We start from the raw sequence: 20,245 nt of genomic DNA on the forward strand, positions 1-20,245 counted from the left end.
CTCTTCCACACAAAATAAGATTAATTAACCTCGTTAGATTTCCTATAATATTTCAGCTGCTTTCCCTGCCGATTTGGATAACAGATCCTTTAGATGTTGTGAAGATCCCTGGAGCTGAACCACTAGGAGAACTGTAGGTAACTCTCGTAACCATCTTAGCATCCACCGTTAAAACAGAGTCACTTTCTAAAGGAGGATCTGGAAACGAGAGTATCCTAGATGGCATGGGATGCTTGTTGGTGAGAAGCTTATAAGTCCCCCCTTTTACTGGGGCCAATGTGTTGTCTGAGCTTAGCAATCGAATTGCACCTTTTGTGTCAAAATCCGAACTTTTTGCTGCCACTCTTTTGAAAATCTCTGATTTTTTTCTTCTTTTTGAAGCGATTTGTTGGCGGAGAAGACAAAGTTAGGTTTTCTTTCACGAGGTTTGTGAGAAATTTATTCTTTCCCTCAGTTGGTATATGGAGATCATATTAAGAGAAACTTAGTTATTTTTTTCCAGGCAGAAGTGTCATTTTGGTTTACACAATCTGCTAAAATAGACGCCAACTTCTTATCAACAGCATATCGAGCTCCTCGGGGAATTCTTTTCAGAATGAAAATATTAGATTTGAACTTCCCCAATTCCTCTGCTACACATATACTATGAATTTCTAGTTCAGCATGTTTACGAGTGTTGTGAATATTTAGTCCTTTTCTTGTTGGGAACGTTTTTAAACATGAAGGACAGGTATGCACACTGTTTCCCGATAACTGTAAATTAGTTTCAGATATATTAATATTTGCCATGACACGGCAGATCAACTTTTATAGTTATAGCAAATAAATGAAAATTTGAAATGTCTGATTCATTGTTGGAATTCAATCAGTTGAGGAAATGTTACGAATTCTTCCAACGATGAGTGATGATAACAATAAAAAGTTTGGACTTGGAAAACAGTATCATACAAAAACCTTTTACATTATCACACTATCACAGCTTTTATCTCATTTCCGAAGATGTTGGAAAAAGTTAATTCATTAAAAAAACTCACTATAACTCATTAAAATCGCTGAGCGGTTTTAAAACACGTCTATACCGAACATTCTTGAGATTATTTAAGTTACTTTTATTTATCTTATGTTAATCAATATTAATCGTCTGAGATTCAACACCACGTATCTCCAATTTTGGCGAATTTGAATTTTTGATACCATTAGAATCGGTAAAGGATGGCGCACAATTTGGTTAAGAAGTACATCTATATCACGACTGAATAGATATAAGGGAAAAGTTTGTATACCAATACGCGATTTCCCTTCATACCTATTGTGTCTATCAATACAAAACTTGGTACACATATTTCTTCTCACTATAGTATTTTTCGAGATGCATTTGGATTGTTTACTTTTACCCGGAGCCACTTCAGCGAGCTCCAAAGTTGATGAGAAGGATTTCTGGAGGGAACTTTCCGATATTCTCTCAATTTTTCCCTGTTTAAGTACTTTATGGGACCCAATACGTAGCACTGCAGGAAAGCTTGTTTCATGCATAAGAGAATGAACTATAAACCACGACTTTCCAATGAACACTGTTGATACAATAGCTATTTCACTGCGAGTCTACGATTTTCTTTATACTAACAGGGTTAATGAGCCCCGTTGTCCATGGCACCTAATATTTTGTGCATGAACATATCTTTGTTATATTTATCGAATGGACTATGTTTCATTTGGACGTCTGGATGTCAGGTTCATATTCGTTCGTTGTCAGAACTTCTTACGAGACTCTCGGGGCCCTATTAGACATCGCAGAGAACGGTAATTGTAATATCTTTTCATTAGGAGCTGCTGATCCTTCTAATTCTTGGTGATGTATTGTTAAAGTGCAACAGTTTAAGTTTCAAATGAGTATCATAACATCACTTTTTGAAGTTGACGCGCAAACATCATGCAGATATAAGCTTGATATAGCGAGTGAATCCAAAGGAACTATAGTTTTGCTTCAGATTTATGCTTACAAGGGATAAAATAAAACTTACGGCTTTGAATATTGATACACAGATATGCATTGTTGCCTCGACCGAATGGTGGATCCGCAGATACGTAAGTATATATATAATATATATCTGATAAGAAATAAAGATTAAAAAAAAACAGAGATCGAGTTATGCTTTGTATAACACTAGAACAGAGCAGAGTAGAATGATATCTGTGCTAGCTATACATACATGTTATCAAGAGAAGAAAAATGGAATTTATGTGTCTTTAAATACGGAATATCCGAAGATCGTCTGTATAGAGAATTCATCCATTCCTTTATACTTTTCTTGCATTTCTTTTTCTACGAACGAAACGAGAATTTCAGTAGTTGTTTTTTTTTTCTTAAGATGTAAAAATGGAGGAAAGAAGGAATGAAAAGTATAGAATAAAGGGGGGAGAAAAAGTGTTTTAATAGAGAGAAATGAAGTCCTTTCTTTATGGAAAAAAGCGACATTGTGAACTGTTCTTTGCTTCGATGCGCCAAAGAGTAAAAGCTAAAACAAAAGAAAAAAAGTCCCTTTTTCGGCTTTCATCTTCCGCTTCTGTGAAGGGGAAAACCCGTTTTGCGATTCGAACGACGCGACAGCAAAGACTTCTTCATATTGCAGAAGCAAAAGTTTCGTTTCGTTTCTATGTTTTCTGCTGGCATCACAAGGAAAAGAAGAGCAGAGCAGAGTGCTTCTTGACTTTTAAACCAAAAGGAATATATGCATTCTCTCAAGTTTCCAAAAGTCTATACAACCTTATCTTCTTTCTGGAAAATAAATTAGAATAAAATAAAAGATGTACGGAATATATATATATATATATATATATATATATATATATATATATATATATATATATATATATATATATATATATATATATATATATATATATATATATATATATATATATATATATATATATATAATTTAAAATGTTTAAAGAGGTTCCGTTGTGTGCCTCAGTGAATTGCATGACATTTCCATGAAAACAAAAGAATGAAATCCTACAGTGTTGCGTCTCATGATTGTGTCCTTGTTGGCTAAAGAAGACGGATTATTATTGAAAGTGATTTATTGTAAAAAAAATTGGTGGAATGAGAGTGTTAAAGAACCTGCGAAACCCAACAGACATGATGTTGCCTGCCACAAACTCACATTGTCTGAAATTGAACTAGGAACCCATTGCACAAATAGTGACCGCTCAACCACTGTTTTTTAAAAAAAGACACTCTTTTATTGGCAACTTTACAGCACATGTGTACTGTTTAACAACACTATAAATGATATAGCAACGTTAATATCGGTCAGAATACAGCCTCAACAAAGGAAACAAAAAAAACTTGAAATTAATTAGCAAAAGTACTATGAAAAGAATAAAAATCTTGATATTTGACATGTTCACCATACAAAAACAATTTATATTAATATTCTGTACGATCTACATGCGTAATGATATAATATACCGTATAAGCACACAGCCAGAGCATCAAATTACGTTTAGAAGTCCAAATGTAGCAAAAATCAGGAATTCGTAAAACAGTATCTGGAAATGCTTGAATTACGCAGTGGCTTATATATCTATATCCTAATATGCCAGTTAATAACTGACAGATTGATAAAACCTTGTAACACGTTCTGAGACTTTCTTGACAATCATTTCTTGTCCACAAGAGGGACGAACACTGTGTGTGTGCAATCTAATACATATCAATCGAGAGAGTGTGAGAAGAAGATCATGTACGTCTTTATACAATTCAATCATATATATTGTGGTATATGATTATGGACCTTTTTACAAATTTGTATCCAGTGATGGGTGGAGGCGGTAAACTGTGGAGTTATCAGATGGTAACGGTAAGTTATATCTTTCGCAAGCTCTTTACAAGAAGAAGTCAAATCTCCTTGCAAATAACTAACATTCAATAATATTTATTTTAAGTAATAGAGAAGTGCAAGCAATTTACCTATATTTGACGGGGCAAATACCCTAACTCTTTCATACCAGAATAAGGTCCACTCTTCTGTGAAGGAAAATGTTCAATAATATTATTATACCATTTCGCGAAATACAGTACATAAAACTTGACATGTATATTGATAAATTTGAGGCTTCAGCACTTTTTCTCTTTACATAATATTAAATAAAGTACACGAAATAGTTGACTTTTCCAGACACACCAAAGACTAAAGGATTGAATTTGACTAAGACTATTCTACGAAAAGGTAAACATAGGGCAACATGCCATAATTTTGCATAAATATATCTATTATAAATCCAGATTCACCGCTCCAAATTAAACGGATGAAAACAAGTATCCTGATAGAGTAACTTGATATTAGTATCTAACTAGAAACAACCATCGAAGAAATAGTTGACTAGTTGATTATTCCCTATGCAGAGACTTGCGATACAATGGATATAGTACTCGGCAGGTTAGTCGGTATTGTAACACCAAACGGTAAACATTTACATTTAGACTAGCTCCAGTAGATGTTCCCAAATCAGCCATAACTTGTATAATTTTTCTTTAATTCTCTTCTGAACGGATAATTACGGTAATGTCATCTGGATAAGATCGCAACGTTAAGCTTAGTGTCGTGAATCCCATTAAGCTTACGACCGAATTTAGTAGTAAGAGGACGGAGATATATATATTGAGCAACCCGACAACAAGTAGTCTCATGGGCGTATGAATTTACGAATTGGAAATGCTGGTGTCAAAACATATTGATTTGAAGTCTGGACGCTACATGTGAAAACAATGTTTGCACTTGGGAATGAATTTATGAGGTAAGCCTATCTGTTGAATAATATGAAATAAATAGGTATATGTAACATTATCAAAACCCTAACTGAGGTCTAAACTCAATAAACCACCAGTAGCAACAGTGGCATCAAACCAAGCAACTGTGTCGCAGAAGGCCGTTGAGACATCTAATGTTTTATTACCAATACCAAATACACTATGGACATCATCCAACAGTTTACAATGAGAAAAATTCGTTTTCCGGACAGCGGTATATTGTACAAATATACGGAATCCTCTTGCTTACTACAGAAATCAGTACTGAGCATACGTTATTCATATGCTACATAGGCACTGCTCTTAGATGTTACATCATGTCGTTGCAGGATGTTTGATATCTAAGAGTCTTCCTTATATTACATACATTTATGTATCTTACCTTCGTCAGCTATATGTTATATACGTCCATTTCTATGTGAAACCCTAACCACCCATACTGTTTCATACGGAAAGTACATACAGATTGAACACTTGTACGGAAAGTATTATAAAACATGCGTTTTCAGTTATACGTTTGCTGTACGTTAAGTCCAAAAACTACAGGATTTACATATGTAACATACGATTTTACGTACGCCACATACATTTTTTCCAGTACAGGCATCAATGGCTGCAATCTGGGAGCAAGACACTTCTCAATAATTTTGTAATCACAATTGAGTAAAGTAATAGGGCGATAATGCGATAATCACTCAAAACCAAGGGTTTATCCTTTCTCGTTATTAGAACAATGACTCCTGTAGCCAACATAAACAATTTAAAATTTTAGCTTGAATATATTGCAATCTTTGATATAGACCTGAAAGATCATATCTGTGACTCAACTCTTGAAGACAGTTGTGATAAAACTGCAAGGTATTTAGTCCGTATAGCCTGATCATATGCGATGTGCATAAATGAAGTTTTTTTTTCCTTTATATTATGTTAACTATTTTCTCCCACCAATTAATAATGTAATTGAAATATCGCTTACGTTCACAACCATCTCACAAAAATTTACGAAATGTTTCTTAAATTCATACAACGCTAATTAAGAGAAATTTAATTTCCGAAAGATTTACCCAGTATTTTTCTTGACAACATAAGGTATTCATATTTGTACTACAAAATGATCGGATGCTGAATCACCACGGACATATTACTAATGTGATAATAAACCTATCACTAATATAAAATAGGTCTAATCTGTTCTTATTATTGCTGATGAATGGTCTTTCTTTCTAAAAATAGAAACATCCTGTAGCATGAGTCCGTCCACCAAATGTGGAAATTTAGGACTATAATTTGTGTTTCCTATGACATCCTTTCCAGGACAGATAATACAGTTATGACCATCCCCCAAAATTATGTAGTCATGTGGCATGCTAAATAAATACATTAATGCTTCGTTCAAAATACTATACTAGCATTTATTTTAGGACGATCATGTAGATTAATATAGATTAATATATACAGGATATTTTAAAACAACATCATCAATGATTGTGAAGTGATTCCTGACACCAAAAACTATAGATTCACCTGGGTGCAAAAATGATTCCTTTCGGAGCTATACGCTGAAGAAAACATTTAGAAAAATGAAATTTAAAGGCCCATTGCTCAAAACTATGGGACCTACCGTAGTCGGGTTAAGACTTCACTTAGGAACTAATATGTGCGCTATTCAAGAATACAATTTTCAGAATCCTGCGGTACTCATGCAACAATTTTCATGCAATCAGTTTTGCTACAGGCATATAATTTGAAGTACTCATCAACTATCTGTACAAAAATTGTTGTGGAAGTACCGCAGGATTCTTAAATATGGTTATTTGGATAGGCCACATACAAGTTCGTGAATAAAGTCTTGACCCGACTACGGTAGCTCCCATAGTATTGGCACTATGGACCTTTAAAGTTCATTTTTTCATGTTTTCGGCAGCCTATAACTCCGAAAGGAAGAATTTATGCACCCAGATTGGACTATACTTTTCATCTTATCTTGGTGTCAGGAATCATCTCCCAAAATGTTGTAAGTATTGTTTTGAAACAGCCTGTAAATTAAGACATATATTATAGAATATAGATAAGAAATAAAATGTTATTCCAAAAAATGGCAATAGCACGCTCATTTGATGTTATACTGCGAGATCTCAAATCAAGAACACAATATCTCACTGGCTCACTCCCAAATTGGCACAAGATCTATATCCGAGTAGATAAGCGAATGGTTTTGACTACCTCCTGCAGTAAAACGATTCCTATATCATGTTGAAATATAAATTGTTTAAACAAAAGACGTTCTGTTTCAAAATCCATATAATTAACATTAACACATCTCAGTAAGTATATAACAAGAAAAACAGAGCCATAAACAAGACAACTGTAACAGTCATTTCGTTTTAAACGTAAACAACTAAATCAAACAAAGTAGTCAGACATTTACTGACATCGCAGCAACGCCCATACTTTCTGGTTGCAGTGCTATTATTTTGGAGATGAATCGTATGTGGTGGATTCGTTAGTCTTTTTTTGCGAAACACTGTCAAGTATTCTAGTCCATAATTTAGTGATTTTGTACAACATACTAGCCTAGGTTTCTAGCTAATATCTATTAAGCGAATCCTGTAATAAAACAAATTAGCACATATATTAGTGAGTTCTAAGCCTAACATTATGGAAAAGTTTCATTACTAGCATATCTCGTAACATTCATTCGTAAAAATGTTCTTTCAGTAGGTGCATTAGTTTCGTCGATATAGAGAATAATATAATGTAATGGTAGAGATGGTACACGAGTTTTGTTTCTTTCCCTCGCCTTTTCATTACAAAAAGTTTTTTACAAGTATTATGCTACAAATAAGTAGTTTCCTCTATACAATAGTTTTTTTTTTAAAATAAGAAATTGGACCTCCTGCCCAAAGCAAAGCAGAGGTCTTTGAGGTTGATGGTTAGGGAATCTCCTGTTCGAAGCTGCTCGGAGGTGGGTGGTTATCTGCTGCCCAGTGCAGCGCGGAGACGAAAGGAACCTCCTGCCCAGTACAGCGTGGAGATAGGCGTTGCATAACTTAATTAATTACAATAAATATATTAAAGCACTTTATTGTGTGAGTAAGCAAATCTAATACCTTTTGTTATGTACACAAGAGTTTTCTAAAACTCGGCACTAGGTAACGTGCAGTCCGGATAACTCAGCGACACGCTGGCAGGGCGAAAAAGAAACCGCATTCAAACCCGTTCAAGGTCGTTATCCGTGTGCGTGTGTACCCTCTTCTCGCGTTTCTTTCTTTCACGTCATACTCCCACTCTTCCAACGTGCGCTCAGCCGTTCAGTCTCCTAGGGATGGCCAGAACATGTTCCTGGTGGAATCGGTTTTCGGCTCTGAATGGGTCCGGTTCTAGAAGATCCGGTTCCGGAACTTTTTATTCGGATCCATTTCTGGAATCGGTTCCCAAGATCTGGTTCCTTAACAGGTTTTTCGAATCCCGGTCTGGAACCGGTTCTAAAAACCAAATCTCCAAGAACCGGAAATTTGTGGCCATCCTTACAGTATACCTGCAGCTTTTGCCAGAGTTATTCGATTTCTTAACCATGTTGCGTAACTCGATGTGAATGACTGTAGGCCTACTGTATTGTTCAGAGCTGTTTCAAAGTTTGTGGGTGATGAACAGTACTCAGCGATGGCATCTTCCGCTAAAAGAAAACAAGTGATCTTCTCTATGGAGCAAAAGTTGAGATCATTAGAGATTGGATAAGGGAGAAAGTGTTAGTGCAATGACTAAATAAAGTATTTTCATGTATACTAAATTCTCTATGTCTTCATAAAGTACGTACTTTTCCTTTGTTTAATGATATTTGGGCAGTCTATTCTATGTTGTACTCTAAAGCAACCAATACATACAAATACAGTACTATATTTTCTAAGGAAACACTTGTACTTATTCTTTATTAACCCCATTCCTGTTAACCCGGAGTTTTCATAACCTTCAGCCCACATTAGACCAACTTTTCGTGACTCTAATGTACTGGATAACCCCCTCCAAAAAAAATCTCTTACTTTAAAGGCTAATAAAACGAATAGTATTGCAGAGTATATAAAATGATACTGATAACAGTTTGCAATTACTTTAGTTCTCATTTGAATTACTCTATTACCTTGTGTGTTCAAATGACACATCAATTGAAAATATAGTTATTGTCAATAATAATAATAAAACCCACCGTTACTTTATCTGCTCTAGCACTGCCAATCGAAGGGCGAGAGGAGTGGTCATCCCTTCCGTTCACCACTCTCCTGCTATTTTCATTCTAAATGCTTTTTCAAAAGCAGCTGTCTGAATGCTATCTAACCGACTCAGGGCAGGAGCGCAGCAGGGGGCCACGAGCGGTAGCGAGAGTGTGCGTCCGAGGGAGCAAGCGCGTCAGTGAAGGTAGGCATATGCATAAACGAGGATAGTGAAAAAACACTTTATATGTGATGAAATAGGTAACCCCTTTCTTAATATTGCCTAATTTTGGTTTGGTAAGGTTATTTTAGGTTAGGATAATTCTGTTATTTCAGTGTAACGATAGCGAAATATGTACGTATTTTTCCTCTTTGTTATTTTGAAATTTTTACTGCACTTACTGCACTGCGTTCTCAACCTTATTAATCCATGTCTCTCAAGATATTTTAATAATTCGTTTTAGTGTCTCACGAGGGTATGATTAAAGTTCAGAATTGAAATTTCACAACCGATGCAACATCTTGCCATGTCCTCCACTCAACACACCGCTTTTATACATTGCACTATGATCACAGATTACTCACACATCTATTAGCCTTCCATAAACTGCACTGATTTCTCCTGCAAACATTCTGGTTTTCACCTAGTTTTGCCCCCTTCTGTCCGACATAAACCGAAAATATGTATTTATCAATTACATATGTTACATATGCTCAGATGAACAATTTGCTTATCGAAGAGATTTAGAAATTTATTAACTACTAGATGGGAGGAAAATATTTAGATGAATCTTGCAGAAATAAAAATGCAAAGTAGAAACTGGATCCAGTTGGCTAAGAACAGAAGTCAACAGAGAGATTTTCTAAATGCGGTATTGAGCCTCGGGTTCCATAGGTCATAGAGCTATTTAGTTAACGTAAAGAAACATACATTAATCTCACTCATTTTTGAAGATTGTTACTACTACACTAAAACTTTTGATCTTTAGTGTCAAATTCAACTCTTTTACAGATTGCATACTAAATTTTAGTACTTAATCTGTTGAAAGAAATTCTGGCCTAAAGGATTTGAAACCAAAGCTTTAGGAATCTTTTCTAAACCAAGAGAAAGACAAACAATTAATTAAATAGAAACCATTATTAGAAATGCAAATTCAAATAGATCTTTACAAAGCACAGGACATGCACACGTAGGATGTTAGATTTTCAACGTGGGTGATAGATGCTATCAGTATGTGAAATAAACATATAATAATTGGCATGTAGGGTCTAATTTAGAAAGTTCATGGAAATAAGTCCTTGTATAGTCAAAGAAGTTAATTAATAAATACAGCGGACATTCATTAATCTGCATTTAGCTAATCGGAAATATAAGATAGTTCGAAGAATAATTTATTCTTCTTAAAACCAGTATTAAAACTTTGAATTGTAATAATGAAAAATCGTTAACAAAATGAACTTTAGAATTTATTGTTTGAGTAAATGATAATAATTTTTGTATTGGACAGAGTTCAACAGAAGAATTTAGTTTCCAGTTATCCAATGCGGAAAAGTGACATAAAAACACAATTCATCTTATGATGAAGATTAAATAGGGGATAAAATAAAGAGCTTGTGTCAAACTATAGTTTTTGAAATAGTTAAAAGTTTATGATTTATTGCGTGTCAACCAATGTTGTGACTTATGTATTTCACACAATCAGTGAAATTGAAGATACAAGTTAAAACAAAGCGAGTTCACGAAGTTTTTAACTGAGAATAGCCAATTGACTATAATAGACTATAATTAAACTTGTTATTCGTGTAGCTGGTCCTTAAACTTGTGTTCCATGATACAGGAGGCTTAATTTAAGTGAAGTAAATGTCATTTGTTTGTTTACAATATTATATCACGCAAATAATACTTTGTCTTAAAGGTTTAGTCTACTATATATTACCTAGGTAATGTTTTTTCACGTACAGTAAGTAGTTTTGTCCCGTTGAATTTTATGTACTTAAAATACATTTTTATTTCAAACTTAGAACACACTTTTATTGAACTTAGAATTAAAACGAATCTGCTGTAATTCATCATTAATACAATCCACTAACAGGTTACTGTTTATTAAACAACAACATATAACGTTATGAACGTAACTGACGTTAATTCTATCATAACTGCTATGTAGAAAACATTGTATGAAAAATCATCAGCAAAAATAAAAATCATCAGCAGACCTGAAATAAATATACGTGATTGGAATAACCAAATGATATAATTGAAGTCATTGCTATAGTATACGAAAGTACGAGTTTCACTTCTTCCATACGTATGCTTCACTTCTTCCATATATATATATATACAGATCTTTGCTGTACTTTCTGTATGTTTCTTTCTTCGTTCTACCCTATCCATTCTGAGTTTTCCTGTGTGTGTGTATGTGTTTTCATCCCGCATTTCATTTCTTGCCGTTAAGAGTTCAGTGGCAAGAAGAAGCTGATGTTACCTCATCGTGGATAGATGGCTCTGCTGAGGCTAGCCCCGTAAATCGGGTGGGAGCGGTTCTTATGAGTCCAAAGGGATCCAGACTACTCGCCCTTGTTTTGGAGGTGAGGCATTAATCAGGATTGGGGGATACTCACTTGAAGAAAGAAAAAAATAACCCAAAAAGAAAAGGCGGTAACAATGTGACCACGGGGAACACTTACCGAAGTTTGTTGGTGCTTTGTGTGTCTGGACAGTTTTAGCTATTGTTCGAGCTTATGGCGCTCATTTCTATCTTTGTCTTTTATTATGGTTTTATTTTTTGTCTTCTGTATTGCTTATTATTTTTATTTTTTAGCGATGAAGAAAGCAACTTCATATCTTTCAGAACTCGAAGAGCCAATTTATTAAGGACCATGAGATGAATCTGGAATCTATTTTTCTCCCTTGCATGGAAATTATTCAATTGTTAGAGTGTTTTCTTTTTCCTTTTTTAAAAAAATACACTTCATACTGATGCTTTTAAACCACATTTTTTTAAACTTTTTTCTTTCTACCGTGAAAATCAAAAACATTATTGTTGTCTTCACTGATGAAATAGGTTAATATTTTTTTCAGTAAGTAGTCTGTCTTTAAAATGGACAGTTCTCCAGGATTAAGCTGAACCGTACCTTTGCCATGTGAGGTGAGTGATCGATTATCGAACATAATAAAAATTGTTTAGTTTGGTTAGTTGTTTCTTTGATTCGTTGGTTGTCGAAATCTAGCGACCTTTTGAGCGCTGTGACTATATAAGAAGATCTGAACTTTAAAAACTCGAAAAGCCAAAAGGTTATGTAAACAACTGTTAACATTTCGTTCCAGAAAATCTTTGCTGTGTAGATTTCAGTGATACAGTTCTATAAATCTTACCCACAATTCCGTTTCTTCTTCTGTTTGTTCTGAGGTGTTCGTTATCCTAACAAAAAAAAAAAAAAAAAAAAAGATCTTTGTGAAGATGTGCGAGTTCAGGTTTGCTCACAATCCGAACTATTCGTTAACCAATGATACACAGAAACAGTAAAATAAAATACTTTACTTATATAGTAACATGTAAGTTTTAAAAATTTTTGCTCTTAATAGATTAGTACGCTGGTATATATATATATATATATATATATATATATATATATATATATATATATATATATATATATATATATATATATATATATATATATATATATATATATATATATATATGTGTGTGTGTGTGTGTGTGTGTGTGTGCGTGTGTGTGTGTATGTAAACTTCTAATTTCATTGCATCATAATATGTTAAGTACTGTAAGTACTGTTTCATAATACGAGAGAGGGTTAGATAAGTTTCCGACCCAACATGTAAATGAACTCATATTTCAAAATGCTTATAGTGTTACGTAACTATATTTTAGAGGGTGTTTTGGAAAACATCGTAAACATATTTCAAATACTTCCCTTTGTTTCAGATTTGAAATCACTATGGCGGAGCACATTGTGATTCTTACTAAATGTGAGAAGAGAGTAGTCATCAAGTACGTCTTCTCAAGGAATATGAGAGAAAAGGAAATTTTTGATGAGTTCACACAGACAATGGCCAATGATTGTTCTTCACATAGCACAGTGAAATCGTAAGTAGCAGAGTTCAGGAGCGGTAGGAAAACCACCGAAGTTGAGAAGAGGTGTGGAAGACTCAAAACAGAAATGACCTTGGAAACTGTGGATCGTGTGTACGAGCTGATCCTTGCAGACAGGTGAACCGGTCTGTCACGTATTGCAGAGATACTGAGGATTAGTGTGGATCATATGCATTTCATCGTGCATAAAGAATTTGGTATGAAATATTGTCGACAAAGAGGGTGACCAAACTCCTCAGAGATGATCAGAAGCGGACAAGACGGAATTGTGTACAGAGTATGTTGGACCCTTTTTTATTGAGTGCTTCCAACTTCATTAAACGAGTTGTTACTGTTGATGAAACACAATTATATGTGTATGATCCTGAGACCTAAAGTCAGTCTATGCAATGGTGCCATAGTGGGTCACCAAGGATGAAAAAATGTTGCAGTGAAAAATCCTCTGGGACAGTGATGGGTGTTATTTTCTCGGGTTGTGAGAGGCTAATACTGAGAATATATTTTTAAAAAGGCACTATATTGAATGTTGAAAGATAGGTGACTCTGCTGAAAAAATTGCAAAACAGCCATCTAAAGTTCGATAGCATTGACTATTCTCCAGAACTGGCCCCCTCAGATTATTGTATTTTCCCAAATTTTAAGATACAAGTGAAAGGAGCTGAATTTAGACATTAATGACATCATAGTAGCTGCAGAGGTATGGTTTGCTGCACAAGAGAAAATGTTTTATTATCATGGGATAAAATTGCTGCAGGACCGTTGTATTAAGTGTGTCACCCTACAAGGCAACTACGTTGAACAAACCGGTATCACTGTTTACCTGACGTCATGTTTTCACTCCAAGTCCAGAAATTTATCTACTACCTTCGTATGTTCCTTATACGAAGTCGTATGCCAATATTATTATCTACATACCACATCCAGTATACTACAAAAGATAAACTATTAAAAAGACATAAAGTGTTTATTGCTCTGTACTTATGTTTGACTCACTTTTAAAGCGAGTTTGCAAGCGCTACTAACTATTATGATTCATTTCATATAAATTATCTATATCGAATAGGTCTGACTATCTACCTTGAAAAGTTTATATTCAAACTGGAGCTACTACTGTAATTATCAAATAATCATGCCAGTTCTGTATATTTTCTCTCTTTATTTCTACATTATTCTTTTATACATTCATCTTCATAAACCTATTGTATTTTACATTATGGCACTGGTAACACTCGTTAATATTTTAAAGCTTACAAACATCTTTTTTATTTTGAGTTACTCATCTGTAAACTCTATCTTATTTTTGCAAAAGATCAACAATTACTTTGCAACCAAGTTGCTTCTGGAACGTTTCCACTTTCTGTCCAACTACAAAAAACTCAATCTAATCTTCCAACATCCACTCTCTCATATATTTTTAATAAACAACGTAAGCCAGCAAACATCAAAAGCACCAATCCATTATACCTTTATTACACAGTCTTTTCTTATCTAATTCTTTTTTCAATATTGAAATGTTCTTTCGGATTTAAATATTCTTTTTCTGTTTTACCCCATGTTCTTTATTCCTATCTATCCTCTTTTTTTGTAACATAACTCTTCTTGAAATCCTCCGTCATGTTTTGACTCTTTTTATCCGATAACACTGGCACTACACCTGTCTTGGAGTTTGCTTCCTCGTGAATACTCCATTAATTTTCTATTTTTTCAATAAATCAATATTTAAAGATGTCGTTTTCTCCTTCTCTTCCTGTTTCTTTACAATTTTGTTTGTACAGTACTATAAATGACTATATCACTTCTTATGTTATCTACTTCTCTTGAATTAAAACACATTGATCCTTCTCAAGGTATGTCATATATGTAAATTCTATTTAATTCAATGTCTGTTCATCTGAAATTAGTGAACACCTGTTTGACCTTGACAATTACCATAGATTTCATGTACTCACGGATCAATCCATAGCATATCATTGAGTGTTTTAAAGTATTAATTTTCTATTACATTGATTATGGCGTATTCTCTTTCCTATCCCATTGATAATGTATGATAGCAGATTTGAACTTTGTTGCTTATTTCCTTGTGAACACGTAGAAAGAGAGCGGTTAGACAAACGACACTTATAGTTCTCTTTTCCGAAAGGTGGACTTGTCCTGACATGTACACTTTTGATACCGTTTACGTTCATCTCTGCTATAATATGTCTTTTCGCTGCTTCCGATATTCTTAGTTTTAGCATTATTATCAGTTCATTTCTTGTCACTTGAAATCTATTTAATTATTCCCTATTGTCATCATTGGGTTTGAACAAGTGACGTTGTTGATTCCTTTGTCCATTAATGGCTACTGATATATCTACTGCAGCTAGAAATGATAAGACCTTAATAGTAAGCATCTCTCTTCTTGCAGATTCCCTACAAATTTTAAACACAAATTGGTCTCTGTTAATCTCTTCCACATTTTTGTTATATGTGCAAATTGAAACCTCTTTTAAGCTCCAGCAAATAATCGATTATAGATTGGCCTTGTGCTTAGAACATTTTACGCAACTTCTTTATTGAAATCGAAAGTTTGCGACCCATATTGTGCGAATGGGAACGTTTTCAGTTGGGTGAAAGTTTTCTTTGTAGGTGCATCTGGCCATGTGAGTTTCTGTTAAATATTAAATCATATCCTGCTGGGTCAATTACCACTGAGAATGTAGGTACCTTCTTGTTTTATTCTATTAACGCAGCAATGCACAATTGTTCAAATTTTTCTATATATTTAATAACTCTGGACATCAGCTGACTCTATACGTGCCAGATTCCTTTAAGTGCACCATAGTATGGAGTTAATCGGTATATGTAGGTTTATTTCTTTACTCTATGCGGCAGTGTTAGAAACGTATGAAGCTCTGTGTCCCCTTTATATTACTTATGTGTGGCTCACATAAGAATGTATTTGTGCAAGCACTACGAAATCTTAGTGCCTTCTATTGACATATATTATACGTAGAATACTGACTATCAACCGCTCTTAATTTAGATGTGTGTTTGAGCTTCTCATGGTTATGTGGATAATGTACGCGTCATTGGTGTGGGAAACCTGACTTTGAATTCTGGTGGGAGCTCATATGGCTCGTATCTCACTTTAACCTACAGACTCAGGTCTCGGATAGCCTCACTATTGAATAGAACGGTTAACTCAGGAAAAAATAGTCCAATACAAGCAACAAATTATCATGTCATTTCTGTACATTTCTTCTTTATTTGTATATTTTTCTTCTTGACACATATATCTTAATAAACCTGATTGGTCTTATATTTGATTTCTGTAACTGGTAAAACTCTTCATTACTTTTTAAACTTACGACAAATACCCCTTTACTACGGATTACCTATCTAGATGCTATCTCTAACTTTTCTTGCCTAAAAAATCACTCAGCAATAAGCAAACAATTTTCCTTTTCAAACTTTAGGCAATTTCTGCCTAACTATAACAATCTCAAGCTAATCCCTTAACACAGATATATTCCGAAATTTCTTTTCTGTATTGTTATATTTTTGGCTAACATCAATAATGGAAATGAAGTTTTTAAAAATGTCACCAAATAGAAATGAAATTATCGTAAAAGATCATTTGTTTGGATCTTCTTTTTCATAAATCATAAACAATGTGAATCTACAGTATGTAAAATAAGCTTCAATAAAATTTACCTTTCAATGAAATGGGATAACATGGAAACGGTTCCATTTGCAAGGAAAATTTTCAAGTTGTTGCTAATGCAGAGAGGAAAATTAAATTTTACTACTATCGGCATTATACTGAATAACTCAAAAGTACTGGCTGAGATATAATCCTTCTCATTTCTAGATGAAACAAGTCCAAATGAAAAACTGTAGCTCTACAAAAATGGGTCAGAGATGACTATTGATTTCATCATTTGGTGCTTGTTTGTCGAATATTGTTCTGGTGATATGTTCTCAAAATGAGTCCAATGGGAATCGACTAACATCATGTTTGAATGAGGTCCTCACGAACATCGTACAAACAGACCCTCTGAATCGTATTCGTATCATTGCAGACGAATTAAGCATATCCCACTGTTATTTAGCTTTTCCGTTCAATAAGTAAGGTGAATAAGTTAGAGTTATGTGTCCCACGTAAGTTGACAAACAGCTAATAAAAATCATATGGATCTATGCAGTTCTCTGAGTGCAAGGAATAGCCGGGAAGGATTCCTGCATCAGATTACTATGTCAAATGAAAAATGGATTTCCTATGACAATAATTGTAAAAGATCAAAACAGTTATTAAACCTCGATCGAAGTCCAGAACTGTTCCGAAAGCCCATGGAAAATGTTGCTGGTGTGGTGATATATGGTGAGGTTGATCCACCACGTCTTGTCCGTAGAGACGAAACTATCATTGCGGATCGTTACAGTGCTGAACTCCATGAAATGCATTGTAACTTAGAACACAAACATCCAGAAATGTTCAAACGCCATAATATTCCCATGTTGCATTACAATAAGGTCTATTCTTCTGACGTTTCTCTCGTCTATATGTTCCGGCGTCTGAATCATTTATTGCCCGTGAAAATCTTCCCTGATGATTTGGCAGTGAAACGTATGATTGAGGACTTATTCGGATGACAATCTCAAGACTACTTTTGTCACGGGATGAAATTGTTTTCTGAGAGATGAAACAAGTGTATGGTCATAGGCGGTGACTATTTTATTAACCAGGTATTATGGTTTTCCTTTCCTTTTTTATTTTTGTCTTTGGAAATGACGCCCTTTGGGCAGGTATTTCATTCAGAGAAACCTAATATACAACAAGAACATTTTTAATTATGACCGTAGTTAAAATGAAATCTTTCAATTTTACGTCCCACCATTATTTCCTGACGCAAGCAATTGCAGCTAAAATAAGAAACAAAACAGTGTTATCCACCTCAAACTCACATGAGCTGGGATCGAATCAGGACCTTCACACAAGAAATAAGCTCTCTACTGCTGACTATTTTGTCGTCGTTAGTGTGGTTATATATTCTTTATTTGACTGTAATGAGAACATTTCTTTTACACCGAATTTTCCTTATTTATTGTAAATAATATTGCTTTTGTAGGAAAAAGTACAACGAGAATTAAGAGGCACACTGTATGGACTTTGAGGAGGAAATGGTACTCATGTCTATTAGATATATATAAAGATCTCAACTTAATCCATAGATGCACTTTACAAACCTTAATTTCATTTACATGTCTTCCAATGTAGCACATTTCACAACATTATTACTTTATTACAAATTCAGGATAGTCTTGGTAATGAAGAAACAGTAAGAAATTGGAGCTAGTGTGTTGAAATCTGTTTTTGTACTCGTCAATGTCTAAAATTCAATAACAGGTCTGCCATGAACGAAAACTATAAGATAGAAAATATATAAACATATTGATGAAAGTACTAGGTTAAAATTAGTAACACAGTGGGATATTAATCTTCTTTTTCCGGAGCTACTCGGAAAGGATAAAGAATGGCCCAAGTTAGTATGAAAGATAAAATAAGTCAAATACTTAAAATTTTCAAATGGAAACAAAAAAATGCTTATAGTGACAATAGACAAGAGGTAAATACATGGAAGGAAGCAAGAAATGAGTTAAGTATAAACGGTAGGATACTCACAATGCGAGTAAGACATGATGATGACGAAGAAGCATAAAAACTTGAGAAATCGATCGGTTCGATCGGTACTATCGAACGTCTCTGACAGCTCGCAGTGACATTGCCACTACCCGCGTGTCCAGGTTTTTTTCGGTGCAACTGTAGTGGCAATTTAATTAATGGTATAAGACAGAGTGATCGTGGTTGGTAACACTGGTATGAAAGTAGAGGCTGCAATGTCCCACCGCATGTGGGAAGAAACGTCAGAGACCATCTCTTGTTGGCCGTGCTATAATCTCCGAGCAATGTCAGTAAGTCGTCTGGTAGGGTCAAGTTACCTCGAAGCTGAGCATGATGGGAACAATCCACAAGGAGATGTTGAATACTTTGCCTACTTCCACAGGTCACACACACAACGGTGGGTCTTTGCCACGAAGCAGAAATACATCTGTTAAGTGTTTACGTTCAATGTGAAGTCGAGTTAGAATTCATTCCTCGTGTAGAGAATATTTTGACCTGGTGGCATAAAGTACGTACAATTTATTAATGACAGCCTTGTTCCATTCAAGCTATAAGCGCTGATGCAACTGAGTAGTAAATAGCCATCGCAGAGATATGGAGAGATGAAGTTTTCTCCCTTCATGAACAGCAACTTTCGCTGCACCGTCTACTTCTTCAATACCAGCTATGCAAACATGGCTCGAAACCCAGCAGATTTGTATCTCTCATCCCTCTGCTGGTAATCTATAAGGTGATAGGAGGAGTTGCTGGACAAAAGGATGTTTACTTTGCACATCAATGATTATACTCAGAGTACTTTGACAGTCACAGTAGAGTAAGATCCTGCGTATATGACATGCAGATACATATGTTACACATGTCGACCAATAGATCTATTTCAGCTAAACAAACTAGTATGGGTTAAGTGTAGATCCTCATGTGTGGTTTTCGAGAAAATAAATAGAAGCTACATTTCGTAAAGTTGAAAATGAATGTTATGTAAAAATACGCCCTTCATTAGAAAGATACTGAAATACTTGTATAAGCTTTTCCTTCTTGTAAACCTTTTCCTAGTTAGCTGGGATGGGCTTATCGGATCGCTGTCCTCCATTTGTTTCTATCTTGTGTCATATCGATTATGACACCAAAAAGCAGCATATCCTTCTTCATACAATATCCCTGCTTCCTTGGTCAGCCTCACTCTCACTTTCCATTCAGTTCTATAGCATCCACTCAATGTTCTACGTTTCCGAAGGTCTTCTTACACACCGAAACCATCAAATTCTACCTTCTTGCAACTTTTTTCCTACTGGTTTCACTTTCACTGTTCGTCAAACCGTTTCATTCTTAATCCTGCCCTTCCATATCACTTCACAGATCCACAATAACAACTTTATCTCCGCAATAAGAAGCTTCTGTTCCTCTCTCTTCCTCGTTGTTCAACATTCTTCTCTGTGTA

Source organism: Thermobia domestica, chromosome 5 (genome assembly GCF_964235325.1).
Source record: "Thermobia domestica chromosome 5, izTheDome1.hap1.1, whole genome shotgun sequence".
NCBI classification, from domain to species: Eukaryota; Metazoa; Arthropoda; class Insecta; order Zygentoma; family Lepismatidae; genus Thermobia; species Thermobia domestica.